This window comes from Rhinopithecus bieti, unplaced genomic scaffold (genome assembly GCF_001698545.2).
Source record: "Rhinopithecus bieti isolate Rb0 unplaced genomic scaffold, ASM169854v2 scaffold_82876, whole genome shotgun sequence".
Taxonomy (NCBI): domain Eukaryota; kingdom Metazoa; phylum Chordata; class Mammalia; order Primates; family Cercopithecidae; genus Rhinopithecus; species Rhinopithecus bieti.
The window spans coordinates 291,446-296,688 of record NW_016830546.1 but is presented as its reverse complement, the minus strand read 5'-3'; the positions used below and the strand labels follow the sequence as shown (position 1 = coordinate 296,688).

Here is a 5,243-nt window from a genome sequence, read left to right as displayed (position 1 = left end):
CAGGAAAAGTTTGCCGTGGCTGGTTTTGAATTCCTGGCTTCAAGTAATCTTCCCACCTTGGCCTCTCAAAGTGCTGGTATGACAGGCATGAGCCACCATTCTCAGCTGATGCCTTCTATTACTTGTTCTTGTTGAATAGCTCTGGTTAGAACTTCCATTACAATATTAAATAACAGGGCATCCTTTTCTTGTTCCTGATCTTAGGGGGAAAACTTTCACTATTTCATCATTGATATCCTGCTAGCTGTGGGTTTATCATAAATACTTTATATCATGTTGGGAAATGGTCTCTTTATTCTTAGTTTTCTTAATTTTTATCATTAAAACATTGGATTTTGTTAAATACTTTTTCTGTGTTGACTGAAATGATCATTTGGTTTTTCCCCTTCATTCTATTAATATGATGTATTACATGGATTGATTTTCTTATGTTTAATCACCCCTGCATTCTTGGAACAAATTCCACTTGGTTATGGTGAATGATCCTTTTAATTTGCTGTTGAGTTCAACCTGCTAATATTTTGTTGAGGATTTTATCATCTATATTTATAAAGGATATTGGTCTGTAATTTTCTTTTCTAATGATGTCTTTATCTGCCTTTGGTATCAGGGTAATGCTAACCTCATAGAATTAGTTAGAAAGTTTTTCTCTGCTTCATTTTTTTGTAAGAGTTTAAGAAGGATTGGTGTTAATTCTTTAAATGTTTAGTAGTTGATATCTGCATCATAATCCTAAGGGTGTCTCCAGCTATATTCGTCTCATTTTTCAATTTGGTTTTCTGTCCTATCAATTTCCTCTGTGGAAGGCACATATGTTCCATGAAGAAGGCTGTTGGATGTTGTGTAGAACTCCTCTCCATATTTGTCTCTTAGATTTTGATATCTTTCTATGTCAGGTTTGATCTGCTTGGTCAACCAATGATACTAGTGTAACCCAGAAGTGGCATAATGTAAAAATCCCAGATTGGAGTTTTTCCTATTCTTTTTCCTCTCCCATCTTTCTGTATCTTTTCTCATAGTCTTTGTCTGAACATTCTTTTTTTTTTTCTCCTTCCTGCAATTCCCATTTGAAATGAGCCTTATTAGCTTCCCAGTTTGCAGGTAGTTTTAAGTCTTTTGTCGTCCTCCACAACTTCTTGGTGATTTAATTTTCAAGCTTCAGTCTACTTCAGGTGCAGCTCCCAGAATTTGTGCAGTCTTGGTTCATGCTTCTAAGTGGCCAGCTCCTTAGCTGCTGTGAGAGCCTACCTCTCCATGCTGTCCGCTGACACCTTCTCAGCCATAGTCTCAGCTGTCCTATGGCAGTGCTTTTCTCCATACTCTTCCTCCAACTCCCCATTTTGATACACAGTTTTGCTAGGCAGACTTTTTTCTCTTGTACTCTGAGTATGCACATCCCCTGCCTTCTCCATGGCTCCTGATGACAAATCAGCTGTTAATCTTATTGAGGATCCCTTGTATGTGACAAGTCATTTTTCTCTTCCCTCTTTCAAGATGCTCTTTTTGTCTTTGTCTTTGATAGTTTGATTATGATGTGTTTAGGTATGGATCTCTTGCTGTTTATCCTGCTTGGAGCTCATCAAGCTTTTTGGGTGTGTAGATTAATCTAATTTGGGAAGTTTTCAAACATTATTTCTTTAAATATTTATGCCTTCTCTTTCTCTTCTCTTTCTCAGGCTTTTATTTATTTTTATGTTCTTATACTTGAGGGTGTTCCACAGGTTTTATAGGTTTTGTTCATTTTTCATCATTCTTTTTTCTTTCTGTTTCTCAAATTGGATAATCTCAGTTGACCTACCTTCAAGTTTACTGAGTTTTGTTCTGCTTTCTCAACTCTGCTCTTGAGCTCCTATCAAATTTTTCATTTCAGTTATTATACTTTTCAAACCTAGGGTTTCAACCCTAGGGTTATTTAAAAAAGTAATTTCTACCTCCTTATTGATAAGTTCTATTGAGTGAGCCATTATTTCCACACTTCTCTTAAGTTTTTTAGTCTTTTTTTTTTTTTTTTTTTTTTTTGCAACAGGTTCCTACTTGTCATCCAGTGGGCCTGGAGTCATCATGGGCGTGTGAGACATGGCCTCCATGTTGCTTTCATTGCCCACCGCTCCCTGTACCTTCTGGGCCACGCCACTCTCCCCATCTTATGACTCCTGTGTAGCTGGGACCGACAGGCCAGCGGTACCACCATTCCCTGTAATTTTTTTATTCTATTTGTAGAGATGGGGTCTTGCCAATGGTCAACCCAGGCCAGTCTCGAAATCCTGGCTCAAGCAATTCACCTGTCTCAGCCTCACCAAAGCCACCAGGATTACAGGAGTGAGCCACTGGCCTTGGCCTAGGAACAAAGGTTTTTCCTTCATTGTTTTAAAAACATATTTTAAATAGTAATTTAAGCTAGGCACAGTGACTCACACCTGTAATCCTAGCACACTTGGGAGCCTGAGGTGGGGGATTGCTTGAAGCCCGGAGTTTGAGACCAACCTGGGCAACATAGTGAGACCCTGCTCTCTAAAATTTTTTTCAAAGCGACTTATAGTCTTTTAGTAAATCTCAATGTTTGGATTCCCAGGGTCCACTTTTTGTGGTTGATTGCTTTTTCCCCTCGATGTGCTTGGTTATATAGGAGCCATTCTCTTTTTTTTTTTTTTTTTTTTTTTTTGGAGATGGAGTCTCGCTCTTCGCCCAGGCTGGAGTCGGCAGTGGGTCGGATCTCAGCACTCACTGCAAGCTCTGCCTCACCGGGTTTACGCCATTCTCCTGCCTCAGCATCCCGAGTAGCTGGGACCTACAGGTGCCCACCACCTCGCCCAGCTAGTTTTTTTTGCATTTTTTTTAGTAGAGACGGGTTTTTCACCGTGTTAGCCGGATGGTCGCGATCTTCTGACCTCCGTGATCCACCCGTCTCGGCCTCTCCAAAGTGCTGGGGATTACAGGCTTGAGCCACCGCGCCCGGCCCATTCTCTTTTTTTCTTTGCATGTCTTATAGTTGTTATTGAAAACTGGACATTTAGAATAGTATAATGTGGCATTTCTGGAAATTAGATTCCCCCTTCCCTCCAAGTTTTGTTGTTGCTATTTGTCATTGTTGTTGTTTGCTCGTGTAGTGACTTTAATAATTCTGTAAATTCTGTATTTTTTTTTTGTTGTATGTGGCCCCTGAAGTGTCTGCTTGACTAGCTTAGCCACAGGCTGGACAGATGTTTCATTAAATGATTTCACCCAATGAGTCTCCCAGTCTTTGCTAGAGGGGTATATATGTATATTTTTCTGGAACTGTTTTAGAGCCACTTGCTGGCATACAGGACAACATAGGCTCCCAACCACTGTGGAGCACCAAAGACAAACCAGAGCAGCTGCACATCCTCAGCAGCTCCCAAATTCCAAAATCTTGGGGGGTGGAGCCATCTCTCCTGGAGTCTCACCTCTGCACAGTGAGGCCCTGGTGGCTACTGTCCTGGTTTCTGGTGATTATTTTGCACTGGAGTCTCTCTTTGTTTTAGTCAGTAGAATCTCTAATGCCTATTTTCACTTTCCGGTTTAAATACAGGCTAAAGGTTCCCCACTGCTCCCCCAGCTCCAAACTCTCTTTCATCCCAGCACCTACCTTGGACCCACCTTCATTCCTCATTCCTGCTCCTATTACTTTCTTCTTCACCCCAGATTAAGGGTTCTGGGGTATCCTTTCCTAGGACCCAGAATGAGGTATAGTCTCTCACCCCAACTGAAGCTCAACATTTGTTGAAAATTTCTAGCTTTTACTCTCTGTAATTCAGAGATCTTAGGAAGCATTTTGTCTTCCAACTCCCAACCTTGTTCAGTACAGCCTGGCCTCCCAGGACTATGCGCCATTTTCTATTCTTCCTAGAGAATTTCCTATAAGCAATAGTATTTGGAACCAACTAGAGCACCGCTTTTTGAAAGAGCCTCATGTAGCACTAGTGGGTCCTGGCCTAGAGGATGCAAGAGCTTTTGGTGCTGATGCAGCCTCAGAGCAAATAACAGACACATCTCAGCTAAGGAACAATCATAGATTCTTACAGCCCTCGAGGTATTTATGGGTCAAGGCAGCAAGAGTCTAAGGAAGAATTGATTGGGCACCCAAGAAGCTTCCATATGAGGGGCCCCCGCCAAGTTTCATAATGACCTAGGGAAGGGTCTGAGGCATAGCCTGAGAAAGAGTCCCAAAGGTAACCTATCAAGGCATTCAGAAAGCTACCCAGTAGGGGTTTTGGGGGCTGATTCATCAGAGGAGACCAAAAAAATAGTTGAATCACTCAAGGAGTGGGTCAGGAAACGACTTATAAATGCATTCAAGAGAGAACCTAGACTGGAAGCAACTGGAAAACACCCTGAAAGTTCACTTGGGCAGGTGGCCTATATATGTGTATTGTTCATGGCTTGCTGACAGTGATGTATCACTCCCTTCTGGGAAGTCCTATAGCTGCTTGAAAACTGGAAATTTGGCACCCTTAGTGCAGGAACACTGCCTAAATACTTCTTGGAAGCTTTCCTTTCTTGATGCAGGTGCTACGCAGGCACTAGAAGTCTATGTGGTATGGTTTTGAGCATGGCAGAGATAGAGTTTACCTCTTTAAAGTCTCTGAATCCATAAAACTTAAGGTGATAGAGACCCAATCATGGCTCCTTTCCCAAGTCCACCTTTATCCCTCAGCCACCCATGTTTCAGGGATGGCTAAATTGAGGTTGCTTAGCTCCTTGAAAGAAACAGATAGGTCAGGAGATAAGCTAATCACAAGGAATTCAGCCCCCACCCTGGAGAGTCCTTGCCTCCTCAACTGTAAGCAAGGAAGTCCAGAGGACCCTAGTTCAAGGACAGCAAACAAACTTTTTAGCTCCTTTTGCCCTCTCCATGGACAAGTCATGTCAGAGTGGGACTTTGAAGGTCAAGAGAGGCAATCCAGAGTCACTTCAAGTCAGAGGCAAGACATACCCAACGGATGAGAGTGGAGTTGCATCTCAACAGATTCTGGCCATGGAGGAGCAGTGCCTGGAGGCAGAAGGGGCTCACCACAGAGCATAGCATCTTCTTGGAGTTTTTTTTTAGGAAAAGGAAATCGGAGATTAGGAATTTCTTTAAGAGCCAAAGAGGCCAGGGAGGTAGGAATTCCAGAGACTTCAGTTCCTAAGCCACAACGGGAAGATGTCCAGGAGATAAATGCCCATCTGAGTAGTCAAGGGGCTCCAGTGACTAAGGAATACTCCCCAGCCAGGAATGTTGG

The 5,243-nt window shown here is 42.4% G+C and overlaps 1 pseudogene; it reads right to left on the bottom strand.

The window, feature by feature from the left end:
* Positions 1–705: 705 nt before the first annotated feature.
* LOC108524467 (pre-mRNA-splicing factor SYF2 pseudogene) lies at positions 706–3,631 on the bottom strand (annotated as a pseudogene).
* Positions 3,632–5,243: the final 1,612 nt, after the last annotated feature.